Source organism: Pleurodeles waltl, chromosome 1_2, assembly GCF_031143425.1.
Source record: "Pleurodeles waltl isolate 20211129_DDA chromosome 1_2, aPleWal1.hap1.20221129, whole genome shotgun sequence".
In the NCBI taxonomy this organism is placed as follows: Eukaryota; Metazoa; Chordata; class Amphibia; order Caudata; family Salamandridae; genus Pleurodeles; species Pleurodeles waltl.
The window spans coordinates 1,154,337,367-1,154,364,374 of NC_090437.1; positions in this window are offsets into that span (position 1 = coordinate 1,154,337,367).

The window sequence follows — 27,008 nt, forward strand, 5'->3', positions numbered from 1 at the left end:
CAACACTTCTCTTAGGTGCAAGATAGAAGAAATAGATACGGGTTGCCCTGACTTGCAAGTCCTATTAATAATGATTTCTGAAGAGAGACCGTTACTTTTAATTAATATCTATAACAGGAATGTGAGCTCCCACACCGATGTCCTGTCCATTTTGGACAGTTTTCTTAAAAACAATCCTTCCTTCTTTGTTTTGATTGGAGGGGATTTTAATGTCACTTTTGAACCTAATCCTCTAGTCCAAGGAATATGTAAACAAGAGGATGCCCATTGGGGCATCCCTCAGCTAGTCTCCAACAAAAGACCAAGGCTGAATAAATCCGCGCGCTTACTGGCCGACATCACACTAGCCCATGGCCTCCGAGCCTGCAACGGTCGCTCACGCTCGGATGTAAATCTACAAGCTACCTTTAGGCGCGGAGGGCTCAGCAGTCGTATTGATTATATAGTTCTTGACATCCGACTGTGGAGCCACATGTTTGATATGAGGGTTCAAAAGCAAATTGAGAGTGATCATGACCCGTTGATTTTATCAACCAGAGGACTTTTTCCTTCGTTTACTGTGCCCTACTCCAAGAGCCATGCCTCCCAGCTGGCTCTAACAAATAACAGACGCAACCTAAAATGGGAATCTGTTAATTCTTCCCCTAAACACCTGGCATCCATTTACAACCTGCTTGCCAACCAGATGGAGTGTATGATCCGCCTAAATGAGAACGGGGAGGGTGACAGAGTCTTAGCAGCCCACACTGACTTGTTCCAATCTTTAAAGCATCTTTTCACAAAAAAGTTTCTCAATAAATCTAACAAAAAGCACTGCGCTCCTTGGTTTGACAACTGTTGCAGAGAAGCACAACTGTCTCTCCTGGAAGCAATAAAAGATGGCCATGTTGGGCTGTTAAGAACAGCCAGAAAAGTTTATAAGAAGGAATGTTCTAAGGCACGCAGAAGTTGGGAAGAGGCCAGATGGGTTATTATTTTGGAGACTGCTAAATCTAATGACACATCTAGGTTCTGGAAACTAATAACTGATGACTGTAGCAACTCCCCTGCCGCACCTGGCTCATCAATCCTCTCAGCATCATGGGTAGAGCACTTTGGGCAACTATATGAAGGGCCTTCTGAAGCATCTTTGTGGGCCCCTAATGCCCCAATAAACCATGAGACTACCCCGATCACATTCTCTCTATCCGAAACAAGAGCAGCAATAGACTCATTGAAATGGGGAAAAGCCCCTGGCCCAGACAAGATCCCAGGCGATCTATACAAATCAAGACCAGATATATGGGCACCATATCTCAACCTTATCTGCAATGCTATTGCAGCAGGGGCCCCCGCTCCTCCCACTTGGAAAGGGGCCAAAATAGTACCCATTTTTAAAAAAGGAAATCCGAACATCCCTGCCAATTATCGTCCGCTTAGTCTCCTTGATAACTCCCAAAAAATCTATGCAAAGCATCTTTTGCTCCATCTTGAGGAATGGATTATGGAGTCCGAAGCTCTTTCTGACCTACAAGCAGGCTTTAGACCTGCAGTGAGTACAGTTGACCAAGCCCTAATATTCATGTCAATAAAATGGAAGAATGTTGACCTGGGGAGGGGTAATCTCTATGTGGTCTTCATAGATCTCAGAGCCGCATTTGATTTGATCCCCCGGAACCTGCTGTGGCCAACATTATCAAACATGGGAGTGCCATCTGGTCTCCTGAAACTCATTGCTCAACTGCATGAAAATACTTTCGCTCAAATTAGATGTGGCCAGGGGGGTGAGTTGACTGACCCCGTAGCTATTAAAAAAGGAGTTAGACAGGGATGTGTTCTGGCACCCACTCTTTTTTTGCTACATATCAATAATTGCATCCACTACTTAGAGAACTGTATAAATGATTCACCTAAATTGGTTGGGAAAAAAATCCTGTGTCTGCTATATGCAGATGACACAATTTTGATATCTAAATCGCCAATGGGAATCCAAAACCTGATCAACCAATTCTGTGTTTTTTGTAGTGACTATGGTCTGGATGTAAACATTAAGAAAACAAAACTCATGATGTATAGTACCTCCAAGAAACGCTCGCGCGTTAGCATAGAAATGAACTCGATCCCACTGGAGAAAGTAGAAGAGTTCGACTACTTGGGTTTCAGACTATCGACCACAGGCAAATGGATGGCAGCCATTGACAAAGGGGCTCTCATTATAAGCCAGAGAGGTGGGGCCCTTGTCCGTAGATCGAGAAAGGCTCCGAGTCCCCCCTTGAACATACTTGCAGAGATCTACAATGTCCAAATCAGAGCAGCGGCCCTGTATGGAGCGGAACTTTGGGGGTCCCACAAAAACCTTGATACTCTGCAAACCAAGGAAAACCATTTCCTTAGACAGATTGCCCGGCTAGGTATGGGCTCACCAATGACCCCTCTAAGGCTAGACCTAGGTCTAAACAGTATCAAAACCACAGCAGCCCTAAGGCCTCTCTCCTATTGGATCCGCTTATGGAAATCTGTTGAACTCGAACCATATAGGCTGGCTATAAGAGAGCTCATAGCCACCCCCCAGGCACTGGAGAAAATCCCATGGCTGAAGGAAATGAAATCTGCCTGGGTCAAAATAGGTTTTCCTTCCTACTGGAACTATCCGGATCAAATCCCCGATAATGCAAAGAAACTTGTCACAAAAAGATATTGGGAGAAAGTTAACGAAGACTCCTTGCACCAAAAAGGGGCGGGCAGGCTAACAATGGAATTTCTCCAATTCAAGCACGAGCCCTGGCCTGAGAACTTCCTGAACCTTCCCATGCCTCCGTACGCCCGTGCTTTATATCTCCAACTAAGATATGGTACACTGCCTATTAATGGTTTTACGGCTCACTGGTCATCTAACATCGCTTCAAATGATAGATGTATCTCTTGCCAAAACTGCAAAGAAACAATAGAGCATATAATATTTTTCTGCCCTCTGTATAAAAATCCCAGAGGGAGGTGGATCATTCCCCTCTGCAAAAATATGTCATTACATGATAGAGCAAACGCCACCAGAATCTGTACATACGACTCATCCACTGTGGTAGCTATTACAGTTACCAAATTTTTAGCGGAGGCCTGGTACATCCGGCATAGGCTTATTGTTTCAAAGGGCATGTGAGCCATCCTGTCATTAGTCGACAGAAGGAGTCTCAACTGTTATTTTATTTTTGACGAGGGCCAGGTCTTACGGGGAAACAATTGCACACATTGGTTTGTCAGACAGAATTTTATATTTTATCTTTTATCTTTTTTATTCTTAATATTTTAGCCATGTCTTATTTATTGTACTTTTTATCTATAATCAAATACTTAGTCCTGTTGATCTTATTGTTATACTGTCCTGATTATTACTGTTTTTTTATTGTTATCTTGTTTTTTTAACAAATACTATTTTATCATGTTTGATTGTTATCTTTGTTACTCAAAATGGCCTAGATCTCTAGACCGAATGAACTCAAATAAATAAATAAAACCTCTAATTAACATTGGCATGTGGGGCTTCATGCAAAACAAATTTAGTCAACACAAATTTAGAAAACGTCTAGCTTGGGCCCTATCAAAATAGCAGTTGGAACCTAGGAAGGAAAACACAATGCATAATACAATTATCCTTTCATATTTACCAAATACAATCAGCATTCAAGGAAAAGTCTTCGTCCTTTAGGTACCGGGTCGATCAGCATGGGGTGGATTTCATAGGGGCAAAGTTAAAGCAAGTTCCCTTTGCAACAGCAAGGGGAATGGGGCAAAGGTTACTGCATGGGCAAGACGGGGCAAAGTTAAAGTTAAAGTCTCTAGGGTGAGAATTCTTTAAAGTCTCTTTCTCTGTGACAGAGAAAAGGCATCGGAGGGTCGATCAAGATGGCTTCTTGAATTAGGCTTCAAAATGGCATCAAAGAAAATGGCTGACTTCTCTTTGTCCGGTGGGTTTAAGTAAGAAACATTCCAAATTCTTCAGGGTCTTCCATTGGAGGGTTCATAGGGTGGCTTCCTTTTGACCCATGAATAGTGTCTTTCTCCTAGTACTCATTTATGCATAAGGTATCCTTGGAGCCTTGGAACACAAGTTGCAACAAAGTTTGCCAATGAATTTTATCTTAGTGCCTTTATTGTCTGCACCTGCAGGAGCTGACCTTGCATCAAAGAGGATGAAACCAGCCTAGCACGAAACCTTGAGATAAGTGTATTAGTCATCTCTACTGGAAAAATACAGCCTTAAAATAAAATAATGTCTTTGTTAATGCAAGAAAAAACCACGCAGTTAAAATTTGAGACCAGGCAACTAGGCCAAAGCCTCTGCTAAGTTTAAGCTAAGCATATAACAGTTTCAACAAGAAAATCATGGAATGCATTTGCAATTATGACGGATTACTACATTTGTCAATTCTTCATGATTAATTAAGCTTGTTTATAATAATGGCGAACTACCCCGTGGGCACAATTTCCCACGTATATTATTTTTCTTTGCTAAAATCACACTACCTTATACGATTTTGGTTACTTGATATATGAATATTCGTTAGCCTTTCTTTTTCTGCTTCATCACCCCTCCTCCATCCTCGTGCGTGTCCATGTGTGTGAATGTGCTTCCTGCCTGACCCATCAGCCCCCACTGATGGGAGTCGGTATCCAGTGTGCAGGGTCCTAGTGCCCTGCCAGGCTGCCACCACTGTGCCACACATGTTGGAGGGGTGGAACTGGATTTGGTGTCTAATGGCACCAATCCTCAGCATCCCCCCAGGGTCCGGCCAGTTGCCATTGATGAGGAAAGTCCGGGGGCAGGCCAACTTCAGTGCTGACTGGCAATCTTTTGAGCAGCTAGGATGAAGGTAGTCAAAGTATGGCCGTAGCAATGTTTTGAAAATTCTGGGTGAGATTACCCTTTCTCTGACAGGACTCACTCTGAAGAAAAGGAAACAATTTAGACCCCTAGTGTAAGTGCAACATAGGCACCACATGCAAGCTTTCCAAAACAGGGAAAACACAGGCTCTCTACCTTGTTCACAGTCAACACCCCAGGGAAAAGCAAAAGCTGTGAGACCGGACCTTGTGGAAATATAAATAACACGCCAGAGTCCCACAGGCAGCTTTAGACGGTGTGACAATTGCAGTCTTACAGAAGCAGGTGGCATCTATTGCTGCTGAATGGTTCAAAGGGAACAGGATAAAAAAGCAAGGTTGAGGAGTTGGAGATCGATCAGCATCAGGGGAGAAAGGCAGCTATCTCCTTCTGTGGGCAAGACGGAAGGAAGGAGCTGCAGGGCTAATAAAAGCAGATATCCCCAAATGATTTCAGGGTGAGGAAACCATTCTCTCAAATCTTGTTGTCCTCACCTCCCATGTGCCTGCATAAGGGAAGGAAAATATTTTGAAGGGGTATTTTTTGGAGGTCTTCCATTTGATTCAGGTAAAAAGAGGGAATCGGCAGCAAAATAAAAGGAAAGGTAAGAAGCCCAAATTTGTGGACATTATTGGAAATCGGTTGTTTGGGTTCAACGTACATATGACAGTAATGCTGAAGAAGAAGCCAACTTTGGCAGAGGCAATGATTTTTATGTGAATAATATACTTAGGCCCATATTTATACTTTTTTAGCGCCGCATTTGTGTTGTTTGTTGACGCACAATCGGCACAAACTTACAAAATACAATTATGGCCCATATTTATACTTTTTTAGCGCCGCATTTGTGTTGTTTGTTGACGCACAATCGGCACAAACTTACAAAATACAATTATGGCCCATATTTATACTTTTTTAGCGCCGCATTTGTGCCGCTTTTTGATGCAAAAGCTGCGCAAACTTACAGAATACAATAGTATTTTGTAAGTTTGCGCCGCTTTTGCGTAAAAAAATGACTCAAATGAGGCACTAAAAAAAGTATAAATATGGGCCTATATTTTGTAAGTTTGCTCTGCTTTTGCATCAAAAAATTATGCAAATGCGGCACTAAAAAGGTATAAATCAGGACTTAGAGTGAATCATGACTATGAGAGTACAACATGGTTAGACTATGACAGTGACTTTTCTGGTTAGATTCTGTTTCCAACAGGAATTAATTGAAGCAGCATACATTTTACAAACTGCACACAATGGCGATAGGCAAGGTTCCAGCTTGGGCATTCAATAGGATGGTGTGCAAGCACTACACAGGGTGCCATAAGTTCAATCATGTGTTCTCCTTATGCAGTCTTGTCCCACACCAATTTGTTAAGGCCCAAGAAAAGGGAAAGAAGCCAATAAAACCTTCCAACTAGGCCACCAGTTCACAACCCTGGTATTGGTGGAAAGGCTCTTACCATGGCTCAATTTGCATCTTATCCAAACTGCAAGGCAGCTCAAGTGTTGTACTTAGGTTGTTCACAATGTTTCAGGATTCCATCTTCAGTTGTTCCCCCAATCTGTACTGTAGGAATCCATTATCTGTGCATGCCCACCTTTGCATGGTGGACAAAAAACTCCAGAAACAAAGGTCTTTGTGCAGGATTGCAGATCTCTCCATTTGAGGGGGGTTGTATGTTCACCCCAATGTTTTGTACTGAAAAAAGAGCAGTGTCAGTTCAGTTTAATCCATAATTGTTGGAAATTGGGCAACAGATTGAGGGGGGGTTGAAACCCTACTCAAGCAGCACCCACCATTCTTGTCAGGGTGAGAAATAAGTAAAATCCAAATTAAACTGTGCTCAGCCCTCTGGTAGCTAGGCACAAAAGCAGTCAGGCTTAACTTAGAGGCAATGCTTCAAATATTTATGCAGCACTTCAAACAGTAATAACGTGAAAACACAACACTAGAAAAATCCTACATCAATTTAGAAAATATAGTAACATTTAATAAATTATTTGAGACCAAAACACCACAAATCCAATTCGTAGAACCAGAGATATGCAATTTCAAAGATTTAAGGTAAGTATAGCACCTAAAAGCACAAAGAGGCACTCATGATTATCTGGTCGTATGAGATCGGGTAAAATCTGATGGGGCACAGGCCACAGACAGGGAACAGGTTAGTCCCACTCAAAGAGTTACCTTCTAAAGTCCAGCGTGAAGAGTTCCATTGAAGGTGGAGGGGCCTCGAGAAGAAGGTAGAGCATTGCAGATGATCGTCCCTGGGGCGCGAAGATCCTTCCGGGCACCGTTGGTGGAGGTTCGCATTGGCTGTCACTGCAAGCTGATGATGCTTAGAGCATATGCGGATCTCGTGTTGTCGATTGTTGATGGCGGTTGCTGCAGCACGAAGATTCGGGTTCACAGCACCTTCATATGGGTGAGCAGTGGGGGCAGCAAGATCTTGGCAGGAACAGGCCCATTCATTGTATTGAAGAGCCCAAAACATCAGGATTTCTCTTTTTCCTGAAGAGGGAGATCAACTGATATCACACCAAGGGTCCAGGATCTCATAGGCACCTCTTGGGGATCAACAACTCAATCTAGCAGAGGCCAGCAGAGCTCAGGCATGTCCAGTTGCAGGCCCAGGGCAGCAAGACAACTGGGAAGATGCAAGGCAGCCTCTGAAGATTGTTATGTCCCTATAGCTTAGGACAGGTAGTCAACTGACGGTTGGAGTCACTTCAGTCTGGGATGAAGGGGGAGGTCCACTCTTCCTTCTCAGGAAACATGGTTGCAGGCAGCAGGGCAGCAGAGTAGCAGGGCAGCAGTTTAGCAGCCCTTTGGCATCAGAGCAGCACATCAGACCTTCTATAGTATCCACCGGCCCAGAAGTGTACTGAAGAGTTGGATCTGAGGGTCCAGTTTTTATACCTGGTACCAGCCTTGATATAGCAGAAGGTTCTAGAGGTTACCGCCCCAAGAGGTGTTTGAAATGTTCTGCCACTCTGCCTTGGCCACAGCTGGTCTAGGGGTACAAAGGACCAGTGTCAACCCCTTTGTGAGTGTGCTCAGGCAGAGGCTTTGTGATGTGCAAGTGTGGTAGGTGACAGCTCCTTCCCTTATCAAGTCTGAGATGTTCCCTCCTGCCAGTTCCTATCCCCCTTTGTTTCACTATCTGGAAGCAATATATAATGGTCAACTGCCAGCTACACACAGTCATGTGAACCAGGGTACAGGCTGCAGGCACCAAATGGTTGATGTTTAAACTGCACACACCAGCTGCAGTGGGAGGCCTGAGTCATGTTTGAAAGGCTGCATAAGTGGGTGGCACAATCAGTGGTGCAGGCCCACTAGTAGCATTTAAATTACAGGTCTGGGGTACATGTAGTACACCTTTGCTAATGACTTATAGGTAAGTCAGATGTGCCAGTTGGGTGTAAGCCAATTCTACCATGTTTAAAGAAGAGAGCACAAGCAATTTAGAGTTGGTTAGCAGTGGTAAATTGCGTAGAGTCCTAAAAGCCAACTACAACAGTTTAGAATATGGGAGGGTGAAGTCAAAAGTTTTGGGGGGAGACGACCCTATGGCTCAGATGTCTAACAATAATTTCTGGGTTTTAAAGAAACTTTCTCTCTTTGATTCCATCCATCCTCAAGTTTGCTCATCATGATATACGTCAGTTGACCAGGTCTTACTTAAGTTGAAGAAGCTAGGGTCTGGTGCGCTGATTGCAAAACTGATATTGAATCATTGCTGCGATTACTCCCAGTCCATCCTGAAAACTATTAGCTGCTAGGATTCAAGTACAGGAACCTGTATTATTATGAGAAGGGCATACCAATGACTTGTGCAATATCTTGTGTTTATTTTGAGCACTTTAGTTCATGCCATGAATGGACCTTCTCAGTAAGGTCTCACTTCTTGAATGTCAGACATTATCTTGATCTTTTTCTCTTTATGGGAGTTGGTAGTTCTATTGAATGAGGCTGGGCCTCAAAACTCTTATTACCCTGCACAAATAATTGTGGGTTCCTCTAGTGAGAAAAAAAAGGGATGACCTTTCCACATTCATCACATTCCTAGGGAATTAGATGGACTCCATTGTGGGTACCTGTAGACTGCCACAAGAATAGGTCAGCACCTTCATCCCGTCCAATCTGTTAGCGTTGTCACACAGGAAGGTTACGTTTCACCTGTTGCAAGTCAACTGAATTTCCCCTTAATGATTACTTTATGGCTTTCCCCTTCTCCCCATCAACTGCCAGTTCCATGGCAGGTCTGACGCAGAAGCATTCCCACACAAGGCTCCCTGCTGAGGTGAGGGAAGATCTGAGGATCCGGCTCAGTATTTTGAGCCAGTTCAATGGTTCGATGGCATGGCTTTACCTTCCGGTGTTAAACCATTCTTGGGCCCCTAAATCGATGTATTATATCCATTTTAGGTATCCTCCTGTCGAATTATACCAATTGATTATTTAGATGTATGTTTCGATTATATAAGGGTACATTCATTAATATTTTTACTCTTTGCAACATGATGATTTAGCTTGCTCAAATATATTCATTTTTCTTTTTGCATCGTTTATATTGCTTGACCAGTTTTTATTTTTAAATAATAAACAATGCTTCATAAAAATTGACATCTTGATTTCTCAATTATTGTTTTTAAACAATAAACAATCTTTCATAGAATATATATATGTGAAAGGCAAGAAAAGCTTTACTATTTATTGTTTATTTTAAAAATAATCAACAATCTTCAGACAGAGTATATACACTGGAACACCAAAATCAGGCGGAACCTGGGTGCTTTGGTAAGTGATTCATCAACTGGAAAAAAGGCAGGAAGACTTCTGAATACTACTAACGTATACACGGAGGGATCAAACGGATAGAACTTCTAGGTCATTTTGTGCATTTGCATATTCATAATATTTAAAAGGGAGAACCATGGACCCGCTCATGACAGTCACTCTGGAAGAAACTGTGCTCCAATAGAACAATGATAAATTCATTTCCATCAAGGATTACAGATAATTTTTCATTGTGGAATCGCAAACAAAACACACTTGTTTTGCATTGGGCAAGCACAAGAAGTTAGGATGATTTGTCCTTTACAGAAGCAGAGCTCCAAACATAGCACCTTCTATGTTCATATTTTTAAGTGCTTCCTGTTCAGTATAATTTCTGTGAAATGAGCATTGGTGCAGGATTGGATCCTATTTATCCAAGAAGAGTCCACAGTTTTGCACAAATTGTCTACCCAACTGAAGTACTTTCTACTGGCTAATTAGTAGATGCTACCTCATTGGGTAGAGGTCTAGTGCATATTCGGCACTACAGCTGCATAAAGGACCAGGAAGTAATGCCTCCAGTGACCTTGTGTGCATGTAATTTTCACAATGTGATTGTTCCTCAAGTGTCTTCATACAGAAATCTGTGATAACAAGTATCCTTGTATAGAGAAGATGACAAGAATACAAAGAGTTGAATTTACACCAAATAAAGGTACTTCCTCTTAATAATATGAAGTGCTTCTTTGTTTGGTGGAGAGGTGCTCATATTGTTCTTCATCAAGAGCATGTTTGCAAAATCAATAGCAAACACCCTTGGGAGGGCCTTTCGGTAAGCTGTCCATCAACATGGAAAAAGGCAAAAAATCCATTGCATACCACTAACGTATGCTGGCGGGGCCAAACAGGCAGAGGTTCTAGGTAATTTTATGCAATTGCATTGTTATTAAAAGGGAGAACAATAGACTCTGATCTCCCCAGGAGACAAGAAAGAACCCACTTATCACAGTCACTACAGAAGAGATTATGAATAGAGCAATAATGCATTCACCTCCATCAAGGATTTCATCCAAGAAGAGTTCAAAGTTCTGCAGAAAATGTCTATTCAAATGGAGGTCTTTCTACAGGGTAGTTAGTAAGTGTGACCTTGTTGGTTAAATGTCTAGTTCATATTCTGTACTACACTATGATTGGGAGCCGCAGGGGGCATTGTTTCTCTCAGGGAGCAGCTAATAGTGCTGCTCCCTGTGGGCGAGAGCAATATTTCGATCTGTCCCACTGTCTACATCACTGAAGGGAGGGAAACAGATCTCAAGTCCTCTCTCAGTGGATGGGAGCTTTTTTGCAGCTCCCGCCAGCTGGGAGAGAACTTGGTGTTTGCATCTGATTAAGGAGGCAAACAGAGGTTTCCCTGCTCATGCTGCTATGGGGAGGAAAATGGCTATGTCCCGGGGTGTGCACCGCAAGACATAGCCTGTGAGCCTACTGAGGTCGATGGGGTCACTAGGGCCACTAATGGCTCAATGAGGGGGGCAATGCAGCTACCCTTGAGTGGGCTCCCCAGGGCCTTTTCATGCTCTTGAAGGGGGGCGGTGTACCTCCCTTCCCATATTGTGCATTTTCAGTCCCAGGGTAGGCTCCCTGGGGCCTTTGGAGGCTCATAAAGGGGGGATGCATGGCCCGCTCCCCATAAAATTCAAAATCTGCCCAAGAGTGGGCTCTCTGGGGTCTCTCGAGGCTTGGGACGAGCAGCCGCATGGCCCCCCTGACCCATAACAATGGGTATTGGCCCTGGGGGTGGGCTCCCTTGGGTCTCTAATGGCTCTGGGAGGCTAGTAATGAATACATGCAGCTCGGTCCCATATTTGTGTATTCCGCAAGGATCACAGCATTTTCAGCCATTTTATCTTCTTTTTTGGCCACTAGGAGGGCGTATCTGGGTCCTCTCGTAAGGTTTAGGGGGTCAGGGTATCCCTACGCTGCCCCCATATATATTTTTTTTAACAACTTCAGAACAGGGGATTCATTTTCAGAGTCCAGTAATGGCTCTCAATGACATGTTTCCATGTTGGTGGCAGTCAATCAGAGCGCTCGCTTTTGTGGGAGTCTCACTCCATCGGGAGCAAAATGGCTCAAGGGAATTAAAGCTCCTTGGGCCAATCAGAATGCTCTATTTTTAAACTGACGCTCCTGTGAGAGTCTCAGGGACCCTTGCAAGCCTATCTGCCAAAATATACAAATATTTTCACCATTAATTTCTAAAAAATGACTCAATTGACTTACACCAAATCAAAAGCACAAACTGAAAACTAAGATCTAGCTTTCTGCCGAATTTGGTGTTATTCCGTACGGCAGTTTTTGTTAAAACCTGTCTTAAAGAAGTCAATGGAAAATGCATGGAGATATTATATTTTAGACACCCACCTTTTTCCTCGGCCCTTGCTTGATGGATCACCCGCAGCTTTCCAGAAAGGAGCTCAGGTGGATAAACTTTTTTTAAAAATGTTTCATGAAGATTCATTTAAGGGGGAAAACGTTATTAGAAACCAAAAAACGCTCTGTCTATGGAAAAGCAGACTCAAATATAAGTACCTAGTGGCCACCACATTTCATTTTATAAAGCTACAGGTAATTCCATGCTTAAAAAGACTAAAATGAGCTTTGTAAAAAGTTGGTCTACTGGTTGAGAGGGGTTTAACCCTTCTCAAGCAATAACCACAATTCTCTTCAGGGTGAATTCATAAGCAAGCCCTACATTAAACTATGCTCACCCTCATGTAGTTTAGCACAGAGCAGTCATACTTAACTCAGAAGCAACGTGTGAAGTTATTTGTGCCACACTTCAAACAGTAACACTGTGGACACACACCACAAATGGAGCCCACAACATAGTTAGAAAAATAGAGTAGATTTTATTTAAATAAATAAACTAAGACCAAAATGGCAAAAATCCAATTTGGAAAACTGGAGATATTAAATTTAAACTTTTTAGTGAAAATAGCACCAAGAGACGTAAAGCGGTGACTGTGGATAGTTCTTCGGGACCCTAACGGATGAGTAGTGCGCTTAAGAAATTATTTGATTGATTGATTGATTGATTGATGGATATGTGGTCTTCCAGGACCGAAATAAAGTCACAAGTTCAGGCCAACTGTGATGGAGCGCAGTCTGGCTACAGGGATTTAGTTAGTCCTGCTGAATAAAAGTACCTTCAGTCCTGGTTTGCAGAGCGTTGCGTGGTTCAGCATCGAAGATGGGTCATGCAGACAAGGTGATGCAGCTAGACTGTAATACGAGGGCCTGTTGTGTCGACATTAAGGGGCATATTTATACTCTGTTTGCGCCGGATTTGCGTTGGTTTTTTTTATGCAAATCCAACGCAAAGCTAACTCCATATTTATACTTTGGCGTTAGACCCGTCTAGCGCCAAAGATCTTGGAGTTTGCGTCATTTTTTAGCGTGGACACCTACCTTGCGTTAATGATATGCAAGGTAGGCGTTCCCTTCTGAAAAATGACTCTAAGGCATGTGCGCCTTATTTAAACTCCCGTGCAAAAATGACGCACAGGAGTGGGCAGGCCTTAAAAAATTATGTCCAGCCGCTTTTGCGTCATTTTTTAACGCCTGGTCAGGGCAGGTGTTAAGGGACCTCTGGGCTCGGAAGGAGCCCAGAGGTGCCCTCCCATGCCCCCAGGGACACCCCCTGCCACCCTTGCCCACCCCAGGAGGACGCCCAAGGATGGAGGGACCCATCCCAGGGAACTTAAGGTAAGTTCAGGTAAGTATTTTTTTTGTTTTTGTGGCATAGGGGGGCCTGATTTGTGCACCCCTACATGCCACTATGCCCAATGACCATGCCCAGGGGACATAAGTCCCCTGGGCATGGCCATTGGGCAAGGGGGCATGACTAGACAGGAGTCATTTCAATGGGTGTTGGGCATAAAAAAAAATGGCGCAAATCGGGTTGAGGCCCAAATTTTGCCTCAGACCTGACTTGCCCCATTTTTTGACGCCCAAGCTCCATTTTCCCCTACGCCGGAGCTGCCTGGTGTGAGTCATTTTTTTTTACTCACACCAGTCAGCTGCGCCGGCTAACGTCATTCAATAAATAAGGCGCCCGCATGGTGCTTTGGAATGGCGTTAGCCGGTGTTAAAATTTTTGACGCACAACTGCGTTGGCGCAGTTGTGCGTCAAAAAGTATAAATATGGCCCTAAATATCCTGTTAATGGTGTGCGATGTGAAGTCTGGCTTCAAGGATGCGGTGTGCACTTGTGGCAACTTGTCAGTTCTGAGGAGCTTTGAGGCTGCAATGTGGAGTCCGTCGTCATCGATATTGCTGTTGACACGGGATACAATGGCCTGCGATAAGCATCGCACAGCGGCAGTTCCAAAAGGCAGTGCAGGCTGCGGATGTGATGTGGGTCTTTGCAATGGGTCCAATCCATGTAGTAAAGGAGGTACATTGGTTCTGCTCCAGGGTTGCCTCTTGCAGCAGAGGAGAAGTGTCCGTTCCCCTGGATCCACAGAAGTTGGCAAAGTACCATAAGCCCACTTCCAGGGGTCCAGGATTGGAGTGGCACCACTTAGCAGGAAAGACTCACAGATGACAGAGTCCTTGTGCAGATGCCAGGTGGCTGGAAGCCCGTTATGTCCCTGAAGCTTCAGATCAAGAGGACAGCCACCTAGCCCTTGGAGTCACTCATAGTTTTGGGTTCAAGAGATGCAAGTTCAGTCCTTCTCACCCAGGCAAGAGGGAAGCAGGTCAGCACACCAAAGCAGGAGTCTAGTACAGTACAGTCCAGCAGAGTGGCAATTCTTCAGCAGTACAGCAGTCCTTCTTCCTATTTACAGGTCCAGAAGACTACTGAAGAGGCGATATCTGAGGTCCATTATTTATACCCAGTGTTGCCTTTGAAGTAAAGGAGAAGCTTTTACAGGTTTCCCTTGGAAGTCCCCAGGTGTCCTGCCTACTCTGCCCTGGGTATAGGGGGTGTACAAACTTTTATATGGAAAGAGAACACAGCCTATTCAGGTGTAGGTGGGGCTGTGCACAGCTCCCCCCTCCCTTCATGCCACCCAGGCACACCTAAGCTCCCTATTGCGTGTGGATGTCTAGAAGGAACACTCAAAATCCAGCTGTCAGCTACATCCAGCTATATGACCAGAGACAGGATACAGGCGCTAAATAGATAAGGCAGGAAATGCCAACATTCTAAAAGTAGAATTTTCAGAATTGTAACTTAAAATCCAGCTTCACCAAGAGCTCATATTTTAAATTGAGACTCCATAGACACCAAACATGAACTGCTTATATCTTCCCATTTTGGAATTATATTTATAAAATGTAAAGCAACTCCAATGTTATTCTACAGGAGAGATAGGCCTTGCAGTAGTGAAAAATGAATTTAAGAATTTCTCACTACTAGGACATGTAAAATGTAAAAGCACATGTTCTATATGGAAAAGACATTACACCCGCCCCTCTGGGCTGTCCAGGGCCTACCTTAAGGGCGATGTATATGTATTAAAATAGAGGGTTTAGGCCTGGCAAAAGGTTTATGTTGCCAGATTGAAGTGTCAGTTTAAAACTGCACATACAAGCTCTGTAATAGAGGGCCTGGGACATGTTTAAAGACTACTTAAGTGGGTGGCAGAATCAGTGTTGCAGGCCCACTAGTACCATTTAATTTACAGGCCTTGGATATGTGTAGTACATCTTCACTAGCGGCTTATAAGTAAATTAAATATGAGAATTAGGGATTAACAAATTTTACAATGACTTAAGGGGTGAGCACATGCACCTTAGCACTGGTTAGTAGTGGTAAAAGTGCTCAGAGTTCTAGGGCCAGCAAAAATAAGATTAGTAAAAATTGAGAAGGAAGGCAAAAAGTTGGGGGAAGACCACCCTAAGCTGACAGGTCTAAATGGAGATGGACTAGTTCAACAGTTTGGGATTTTTACCCCTCGTTTGCATGAGCTATATGAGTGCCAAACAGATAGGGTCTCAGCTTCTTAAGTGCCTAGACCACAGCAAAGGCACTATGAACTCATTAGAGAAGTCAGGAACCTTGAGTATGGGTGCTCTACATATGTCTTCCTTGAAGGTATCAAAGGCTTTCTGGCAGGCCTCAGTCCAGATCACCTGTTGGGCTGCTTCTTTGAAGTCAGCTCTGTTAAGGGGCAAAAATATTGCTATATACCTTAATAACCCTTCAATAGCATAGTGTGAGGCCCAAGAAAGCTCTTAGATCAATCTGTGCTTTAGGGAGTTGCCAGGCCAGGATAGTTTCAGTCCGGGCTTGGACGGGCTGCACCCTACGTCCGCCCACCATGTGGCCCAGCTAAACCACGAAACCCTGTCCAATCTGGCACTTACTGACCTTGAACACCAGGCCCACCTTTTGCAGGACCTGAAGCACCTTTTGGAGAGGGTACAGTTGTTCCTTCAAGCTGAAGCTGTAGACAGCTATATCAACCAGATAGGCAGCATAGAATCCCTTCTTCCCAGCCAGGACCCTGTTTAACAACCTCTGAAAGGTGGCAGGGTCATTTTTTAAGCCAAATGTCAAATCAAAAGTACTGAGAAACTTGGCAGCGCCCAGCCTGTCTATTCATCAGCTCAGAGGATGTGGTGTGCATAAGTCTTCATGACAGCATTGAGACTCCTATAGTCAACACAGAACTTAAGTTCTGGAGTAGTGCCCAGTGGGGCAGCTTTGGGTATCTAGCACCCCAGGGCTGGACCAAGGATAGTTGGAGGGCTCAGTCACCCCTAACACCAGTATCTTGGAGACTTCCTCCTTGATACTGACCCTCACGATCTCTGACAACCTACAAATCATATTCTAAGCCGGTGGACTGTCTCCAGTGTCTATGTCATGGATGCATAGGTATGTGAGTCCAGAGGTAAGAGAAAGTAGAGAGGCAAACTGTCCCAGTAGCTGGCAACATTCACTTTGCTGTTCTGGGGCCGGAGTAGGGGAGAGGTTGCTTGTTTTCTGAATCAGGGAGGCCTGGCTTTGCAGTTCAGGCTGGACTGTTCCCATGTGGAGCAGGGTCAAGACTGATTTGCCTGTGGCTGGGTCCAAACTGAGGTGGCATGGTGAACAAAAAAATTATGGAGGAGGATGTGACCCGATTGCAAATGACTGAGTGTAATTCAAGCACTCCATCCATCTTTTGTTTTGAGACTTCACAGTAATCATGCTGGCTCCTGTGTCCTTCAGAGCCTTAACCCAGACCATTGATGGTGCCCCACGTCCTGCATGTAGAAGGATTGGCAGGCATATGGGCTTTTGGCACCATCTCGTTATCCCCCAGGGACACTAGGGCCAACTTTGCTGATACCCAAAGCTAACTGGGACTGCCTTCTCCCCGAGAGCTAAAGTCAACAACACAGGAGTCTGCCCATCAGTGGCAGCATGTGCCCTTTTGGGACATTTCGATTCACTCTTGGAATGGTCATACTTGTAGCACCCAGTGAATTGGGGAACAAACCCCCTTTCTGCTTGTCAGAGAACCCTTCTTAGGCTCAGACTGGGGCTGGTTACCACTATTCTATACTTTGGAATTATTTTGGGGGCCTTTAGAGAACTCATTATTTTTAGGTTTTTCTCACCCCCTCTTTCTTTTGGTGAGACCCCTGACCACCCTTGTGGGCGTCTCCTACAGATACCTTCTTGGACACTCTGGTGCGGGCCCAGAGGTTTACTTCCTCAGCATTCTTCCTAGGGTCAGTAGGCTTGCTGTCAACTAGGTGCTTGCACAGCTCTGGAAGACAAATACTGAGCATTAAGTTTCTCTCAAAATCAGATTGTACAACCCATTGTAGCTATTCATGTTGCTGCCACGTACACAACCATTCACTGCCTTGCTAGAGTAGTCCATGAAATCCACCCAAAACCGGTTGGGGAGCTTCTGACTGTCCCTGAACCTTTGGTTGTACTTTTCTGGGGTCAGCCCAAACTTAGAAATTAAGATGGCTTTCATTGTGGTGTACCTTGTTTGGTCCCCAACCTCTAAAGTAAGAAGTGTGCCCCTGCCCCCTATAGGCATGTGTCTTCACAACCCCCTGTGCTCTTCTGGGATCTTGTGAACCCTCAGTCTACCTCATAGGCAGAAAACCACTTGTCAATGTCATCTCCCACCACATAACTAGGTGCAAAATCCTTGGGGATGCAGACCTTTTTGTCTCCCTCAGACACTGCAGACCCTGCAGGTATGGTGCCTCCACAGCTGTTGGAATCTTTGTGCATTGCTTTCAGTTCCAGCTCTTTAAGACTCCTTTCATAAATCCAAACGTCCTAAAACTAGTTTCTCCTCTGTGGCCAGCTTCTTCTCTTCCATCCTAAACGTGCCCATCTCTGGCATGAACTATCTCTACTCCCTCCTCTCCTCCAGCTCCTCTGGGGCAGGCTGCAGGAAGATACACAGCTCCCTGCCCTGCATGGAGCTCCAGGTTAGGGGTCAAAGCATGCCCTTCAGAAGGCTTTCGGACCTCAGGACTGAGATCCAAATCCTCTCCTTGGCTGTCCATCTCCTCATCTCTTTCAGTTGCTCTAGCCAGATACTGGTGACCATCTGCCCCGGCATCAGCACCTTTTGCAATTCCACCTTCGTAGTGGTGCTCTTGGTTCGAAGTCCCCTCTCTTTACAGAACACTTTGAGCTGGGATACAGTGTAGGATTCCATGCTTGTCAACTCAGGCTCCATGCTAGAAGATGTGGATTCAGGCACAACAGAGAGAACATTTTGGAAAAATCAGAGTCCAATCAAGGAGATTTTAAGCTCCAATTGGTCTTAGATTATTTATGTGGGGTGGAAGTGTAACAAGGTTACTTTAATGCACTGTGCAAACACAAATTCAAATCCTCCCCACTGATCCACCAGTGTGAGAAATTAGGTTACTGGATGTGGGGGGTGTAACCCTTCCCAAGCAGTAGCCACAATGCTCCTCAGGGTGAAGTCACAAGCAGACCCCAAACTAACCTGTGCTCACTCTCGTGTAGCTTGCCACAGAGTAGTCAGGTTTAATTGAGAGGTAATGTGTAAAGTGTTTGTCCCACACTTCAGACAGTAGCACAGTGAAAAGCCACCAGAAAAGGAACCCACCAAAGAGTTTGAAAAATAGTGTAAAGTTTATTAAATAAAGCAAGACCCAAACAACAAAATTCCAAATAGTAGAACCGGAGACATTGGATTTTTCAGTTTTTAGTGACAGTAGCCCCAAGAGTCATAAAGGCCCAACTGTGAATATCTGGTCATTCTGGACTGGGACAAAGTCATAAGTTCAGGCCAACAGCGATGGAGTGTAGGCCGGCTACAGGAACCTAGTTAGGCCTTCTTAACAAAAGTACCTTGAATCCTGGTTTATGGAGCAGTGCTTGAATCTGCATCGAAGAGCATTGTGCGGCCAAGGCAATGCATCAGTTCGTGAGATGCAGCGAGGCTGCAATGCGATAGCCTATTGCATCAGCACTGAAGATCCGATTGACGGGGCTTGTGATTTGAGGTCTTGTGTTAGGGATATCACGACCTAAACACTTCTTACCGCTGAAATCTGCCAGTCTCTGGGCACCACCAGGTTTCATGCTTGTTCTGGATAGACCAAGGTTGGGGCGACCCTTTCGAGTAGCCACGGTGCTGCTGATAATAGAACACCAAGCAGGCTGTAACCTCCAGAAGGTGTCCCAGAGGAAAAAAACAAACTTGGGAAAAACCTCAGATCAAGGAACTCCTGAAAAAGATATAAAGAAAACAAAAGTAAGGCACAAAAAGTCTGGAACAAAAACTGCAGACAGGAAAGAGCAGGTGAAGTCCAAAATCACAGGATACAGGAGCAATGAGCACAACCGGAATGGAAGTGTTTGCAACGCAAGGAACAGAAGACCAACTGTGCTTATATACTGACAAACAGGAAGTGACATGCAGGAAGCAATGAAGACACCATCTTGGATTGGGAAAAGCCAAATTTAAGTAAACAGAAAAATAGCCATAGTATAAAAAGTAGAGAGCAGGGCATGCAGGGAAGGAAACACAGACTCCTGGGAAAAAGAAAAAGAAGAAAAGAAGAAAAGCAGTAAAAAACAGGTAAGTAAAAATAGGGGGGGTAAAAGGTGGGCACAGCGTGAAACAGAGCCCAAAGGGAAAGTTTCAGGTCACGCTGCGGCCCAAAAAACAGGTTGCGCCCCATAAAGCATCCCGCGGCATGAAACGGCCATCTGAGACGTGGACCGCTGATGTGACCGCGGCCAGCAAGTGGTACGCCGCCAGGCTTCGTGGCATCACAAGGGATGCAGTGCACAGTCGGAGTGCTGCAATGAGGAGTCTGTCATCATTGTCCATGCTGCCGTCGATGAGGGATGTGACAACCTGCGCCAAGAATGCATCTTGCAGGGGTTGTTCAAAAGGCAATGTGGGCTGCGGTGGCAATGCGGGTCTTTGCGATGGGTCAAATCCGCTCAACAGCAGAGATGCATCAGTTCTACTTGGGAATGGACCGTGCAGCAGAGGAGATGCCCTGGTTCCACTGGATCCACAGAGGGTAGTAAAGCACATTATGCCCTCTTCCAAGGATCCAAGACAGGGGGTGGCACCACTTGGCAGGGTGGACTCAGAAAGCAGAGCACAGGTTCAGGTGCCAAGTGGTTGGAAGCCTGGTATATCCCAGAGGCTTCAAAGCAAGGGCCAGCCAACTAGCCCATAGTGTTACTCTGGGTTCTCGGTTCAAGAGATGCAGGTCAAGTCCTAACCTAGGCAAGACGGCCACAGGCAGCAAGTCAGCAATGCAAAGCAGGAGATCAGCAGAGTGCAATCCAGCTGAGTGACAGTTTTTCAGCAGCACATCAGACCTTCTTCCTGGCAGAGAATCCACAAGGGCAGAAGTGTACTAAAGGGGTAGTGTCTGATGTCCAGTATTTATACCCACTGGTGCTTTTGAAGTTGGGGAGAAGCTTCTAGAGGTTTCCCTTTGAAGTCACCTGGCATCCTACCTCTACTGCCCTGGCTCCAGATTAACTACAGGGGGTATGCAACCCTTTGGAGGCAGGACATCACCTATTCAGGTGTTAATAGTGTGTTCCCAGCTCTTCCCTCAAATCCTGCCAATTAAGGGCCATCCAGGCACATCTAAGCTCCCTATTGTATGTAGCTGGCCTGACTAGAAGGAATACACAAAGCCTGACTGTCAGCTACACTCAGTCATATGATCAGAGACAGGCTACAGCCACTAAATAGATAAGGAAAGAAAATGGCAACATTCTAAAAGTGGCATTTCATAATTGCAATTTAAAATCTGACTTCACCATAAGTTAGGATTTTATATTGTGATTCCAGAGCCATCAAACATGAACTGATTATTTCTTCTCATTTGAAAATTACATGTATGAAATATAATAAGGTAATAAGGCAATAAGGGGAGGTAGGCCTTGGAATAGTGGAAACAAATTTAAGAGTTTTCACTGCCAGGGCATGTAAAACTTAAAAGTTCATATCCTAGTATTTAAAGACATTGCACCATGCCCTCTGGGCTGCCGAAGGCCTACCCAGGGGCAACGTTTATATATTAAAAAGGAGGTTTTGGGCCTGGCATAAGGGTTCATTTGCCAGGTCAAAATGTCAGTTTAAAACTGCACACTCAGACTTTGCAATAACAGGCCTGAGACATGTTTAAAGGGCTACTCAAGTGGATGGCACAAATGGTGCTACAGGCACATTAGTAGCATTCAATTAACAGGCACTGGGTGTTATGTAGTACCACTTTACTAAGGACTAATAAGTAAGTTAAATATGCCAACTGGGAATAAGCCAATGTTACCATATTTTAAGGGGTGAGCATATGCACTTTAGCACTGGTTAGCTGTGGTAAAAGTGCTCAAAGTCCTAAAGCCAGCAAAATTGAGATCAGTAAAAATGGTGGAGAAAGGCAAAAAGTGTGATGGAAGACCATCCTAAGGGAGACATGTCTACAAACTGCTTTGGGTAATGGTGAGACTGAGCTTACTCTGCAGCTGGGCACTCTGTCTCCTGCTGTAAATTCCCAGCCGACCGGCAACAATAACTTTGGCTGCCTCTTCCAACACACATATTGCCTAACCTGTTCATAAACAGCTAAAGGTTTGGGCAGCTTGGTCAGGGATGGACGGAAGAACCAAAAGCACTGCTTGCAAAAATGTTTTCACAAGCCCACCTCTCTTGCTCTCCTCTCCCTTTATCTCTCCCTCCCTCTTTTTCTCTCTCTCTTTCTCACCCTTTCCATTCTCTTCTACTTCTTTCCTATCTCTCTGATCTCTTTCTCCAAACCTGCCTCCATTCTCTCTCTTTCTTTCTCACTTGAAGCCCCTGTGTCTTGTGCAATACATTTCGGGGAGCTTGGGAACTTGAGAGACCCAGCAGTGGCCTTGGTCTTTCAAACCAGCATCAACGGGGAGCAGCCCACCAGGAAAATGCCTGATGAAAGAAAAAGCCAGCCTGGCCCTGAGCTCGGTCCACTGGTCACCACCAGTGCTACCCATAACCTGGTTGCATCCTAACCACCTACCCTGCTTGGCCTCATCATTCTTGCGTTCTGAGGTTGTCACCTACCAATGATCTTTGGGAGGGGGTGGTCTTCCATGTGCTATTACCTAACACAGGATGTCCCAGCTTAAGATAGAAGAATGCAGGAATTAACAGCACATGTGTAGTCTGAGGCAATGGAAAAACACCTGATTACTACACGTGGCTCAATTTTCCCCTACTTTAACCTTCTGTGCATATGCATTTTAAAATTCACCAAGCCCTAGTCTGTAGATTGGCTTTTTTTTTAAATGAAATCTAATGTTTGACTTCCTTGAGTTTGGAATGCCAGTTCACATACTTTGGCCCTCATTAAGATCCTGGCGGTATATACTGCCTACTGCCATGGTGACGGCCGCCAAAAGACCGTCGCCGCAGCTACCAGCTGTCCACAGTATCATGACCACAGCCTGATTTCATCCAGAAGGATAACGGAAATCCGTCTGTGGCCATGCCAGCAGATGGCACTGCTGCCAGGAGCAGCACCACGCCAGTATACCGCCGACAGCCGTATTATGAGAATAATATGGCCTGGCGGTGTTCTGCTGGCAGAGGCTGCTGCTGGCTGCAGCGCCTCGTCCCTTCTCCTGCTGGAGGACCCCCTGGATCCAGGTAAGTGGGTGCTCCAACAGGGGAGGGGTGTTGTGTGTGTGTGGGGGGGTGTGTGTATGTGCATGCGTGTATGCGAGTGTGTGTTACGTGTTGTATGTGTATGCAGAAGGAAGGAAGCCACAAAAACCATGGCGGTAGGCAGGGTCATTATCCCACGGGTGGGACAGTGAAGGCCGCCTGGCTGGAGTCTGAAGTCTCCAGCCCAGCGGCTGTTACCCACCTGGCAGATGGAGTGGTACATTGTGCCAAACCGCCAATGTCATATTTTGGGGAAAGGTAGAGCCAGCCTGTTGGCAGTACCTTTTCCAAAATACCACCATCCGCCAGGGTTGTAATGAGGGCCTAAGTATTCGTCTGCAGGACGAAAATACCTCTTGTGTTGAAATATTACTTATTAAGTGTCCAGCGATATTCATAACGGTAGATACAGGTCATCAACGTTAGTAGCCAACTTCAAGAACAATACATCTAAATGCAGAAATATCATTTGCTAAGTGCTTATAGGTTGACATGTCATACAAAGTGGATACTTAATATAGGCCTTGAATATTGAATTCTTAGATATTATTTACATGTTAAAAGTATGTACTAAATATAAACTAATAAATGCTGATATCCAATCAAAGGAGAGAAAAGTGGGGCCTTATAACCTAGTAGAAACGATCTCTGGTAGGAGAGGAGGCTCATCTTGTTCTGTATGATGGTGGTGGGAAGGAAAATTAACAGTGAAGGGGTGAGTGAGGGAGAGCTGCAACAGACAAAAGAAGCAACATGTATGGGGGTGGGTGGTATGTCAAAGAAGCAACATGAAGGACATGGGGCAGTGCCATGGGGAGGGAACAAAGTTGCATTATGGGTGGAGTTAAAAGAAGAATCATGTGCAGGTGGGAAGGAAAAGAAGAACATGCGGTGGTGCTTGAGAGGCCGATATGGATGATGGCCTGAAAATACAAGCACTCATATGGAGTCCTTGAATACAAAAAAGTAGGTCCAAAAATGAGAGCCGTGGAAAGACCCAAGTACTTGGTCCATGCATTAGAGGAGGGTAAACACAAGAAGAGTACAATGACACAGGCATGTTGTGACAATTGAAAGCAAAGCAAATGAGAAGAACACTGACGCTAACCAATGGAAAAGCTAGAGGAGGGCTGTCAGCCCACTGTATGTAAACAAATGTCTGGCAGTAACTAGGTGAGGCCTAAAAATAAGCAGCAATATGTCAGAAGACATAGCCTGACATTTGACCTCTGTCTTTGAAGTGCAGTATATATTACAAGATAGACCCAGGGCCATATTTATACTTTTTGATGCAAAATTGCGCTAACGCAATTTTGCGTCAAAAAAATTTGCGCCGTCTAACGCCATTTGGATGCGCATGCGGGCATCAAATTTATACTTTGACGTACGGCGGCGCAACCAACAGGTGGGAGTCATTATTTCGTGACGCAGACAGCGTCGGTCTGTCGTAAAGGAAACCAACGTAAATGCGACGCACATCACTGTGGGTCGATTTACGACAGCGCAATCGTGAAAACGCCGTTTTTTTTCACGCAATTGCGTCACATTTTTGCGCGAAAACTGCCCTTTCAGGAGAGGAGACCCAAAATGGATCCTAGATGCCCCAACAGACCCCAGGAGGATGAGAGCAGACCAGGAAGCAGCCAGGAGGAAGCATACAGGAACCAGGACATTTAAAAAAAAAAAAAGAAAGTGTCGCTTCAGTGCAGAGGAGCAGGAAATGCTGGTGAAAGAGGTGACGGAACACCAGCACCAACTTTTCATCACCTCCAAATTGCCACTCAGTAGGAGAGAGGCCATCTGGAAACAAATTGTGGACAAGATTAACAGTGTGGCTGAAGAACGCCGGACAGTCACCGAGTGTAAGAAACGCTGGCATGACTGCAAACGTAGGACCAAAGAGAAAATGGCCAGGAACAGGAAGGCAGCAATGCAGACTGGAGGGGGGAGTCCAGCACAACAGGAGGCCCTGGACCACATGGAGGAGATGGTCGCAGCCGTCATCCCGGAGGAGATCGTCACAGGGATTCAAGGACTGGACAGCGCAGACTACCACGACACTACGCACATGCAGGGTAAGTCGAATGGGGAATCATGATACAATAATGGGGACTGTAAGCAGGGGGGGGATACCTACTACACAATGCATGTAAGTCAGCACATATATGAAGTGGCATGGGGAAAGGGGCACGGCAGGGGGGCATGCCCAGTACTGACCGAAGCTGGGGCACGACAAAATACAGCAACAACAACAGTCCCACGGGGACATCCTGTAATTACAACAAGAGAGCCAAGGGAAAGCAGTGACAGGTGGAAAGGACACTACCTCAAATCCACATCCAGGCACTTGTATTGCAAAATCTATTCTACATCAACTAGGTCCCTATCTGTAATGCAGTAGCAAATACAACAACTGTAACTTAACTGCAAACACAGTTGACAATAACACCTCTCATCTCTGTGCAGCTATAGTACCAAATGGCAGAAACCCCACCCTGGAACATACATACCTAAATTAGGGGGTGAGGGTGACATCTGCAATTACTCCTAGAAATAAGACAAAGGTACCAGTACACTCAAATGCCGAATGTCCATAACTGACACATACATAAGCCTAAGTAAACAGCAATAGGAGCCACACAGCACTAACGATACACACATGCTGCATACGTCAGGGTCCCTCACGTGCCTGGCTAACAAGGCTACATCACTAATGTCATACTGCTCAGACAACAACATTGAGGAGGGGACACAGGCAACTGGTCACTGAAACACACCTGCAAAGTCGGACAAACAAATAGGACCTTCATACGATAAACAGGCCAATCCAATTCAAAACACATCACCCAACATCATCTCAAAACATCAAGAATGTTTACATCATACCACATCCTAACATTGACATGCATAGGTAATGCCACGTTACATGTACAGATCATGCAATGTGAATAAAAAGTGTATGGGACAGGGCCTGAGAGGCAAGTGTGGCTGGCAGGGCAGTCACAACACCCACAGTCAGTCAAAGTGTAGTGTGGCAAGTGAAACGTATACTTTGCGCATTAGCCTCAGGCTGGAGGCCTTTGTGCATCTTACCCTGAATGTACTTATACTCATTTGCTCACATCTAAGTGCCTCAGAGCAATTTGCACTAAATGATTCTCATTGCCCTTCCTATCAGTTAATGTAGCAAATAGTCAGTCCTAAGGTGTTGTCAATTAGTCAAACCACACTGTTTTGCCTACTTCTGCACTGGAGTTTGCCAGAACATATTCACTCTGTGCCCCAGTCAAGGATACCGTCTGGTACGTTGCTGATAGATGTGGTAGGGGTCAAGGTTTTGCATTCCTGTGTAGGGAAACTTTGTCATCACCATGACATATGTCTTTTACATTCACTCCCTTGTCCCAAGACACGCATGGGGGAGTTTCCAAACAGAAAATAACAACTAGATGCTGCCTGCCTTGCTGCTGATGCACAACCAGATCCTAGCCCATTCCTCTGATATGAGGGATGATGTCTCCCCTGTGATTCTGACAGGCAACCTCCAAACTTAACAAGCTGTGCTATACATAGAACATGCAGGGGGAGAGTAGAAACAGTTAGGCACCATGAAAGCTGTGTACTAATGTATTACTCTCCTGCGGACTATTTCAATTCTAACAGTGTGTATTGTTTGTGTAATTGGGGCTCACACCTAAATTCCTACAAGTCAGTTGTACAATGAAACTTCATATCAAACTAATACTGTCTATGTCATTTGTGTATGGGAACATACCGGAAAAGATACAAATGTGTAGGACCTGAGTGACCACCACTTCCCTGAGAAGTTCCAAAGATGTCATGCGCTCGGATGTCTAAACATTCCTTTGATGTGGGAGACCAGAGGCACTGCTAGTTAGTCTTAGCTAAATTGAATATCTGGGTGACAGAGTTATTTTCAAGTGGGTCAAACTTAGTCCCCCACACCATTAGCTATCCTGCTGCCTAGAAAGCCAAGAATCACATGTTGGATAATGAGAGCCCACCCTAAAAAATGTCCCTCCATAACAATAGTGAAACACCGAGTGAGGAGTAGGAGAAAAAAACGCCTATTCCTAAATAATTACAAAGCAACACCTAGAGGCGACCTGGCAGACATGTCTGAAAGATCCATATCAAACATGTGACACACAGGTGGGCCATA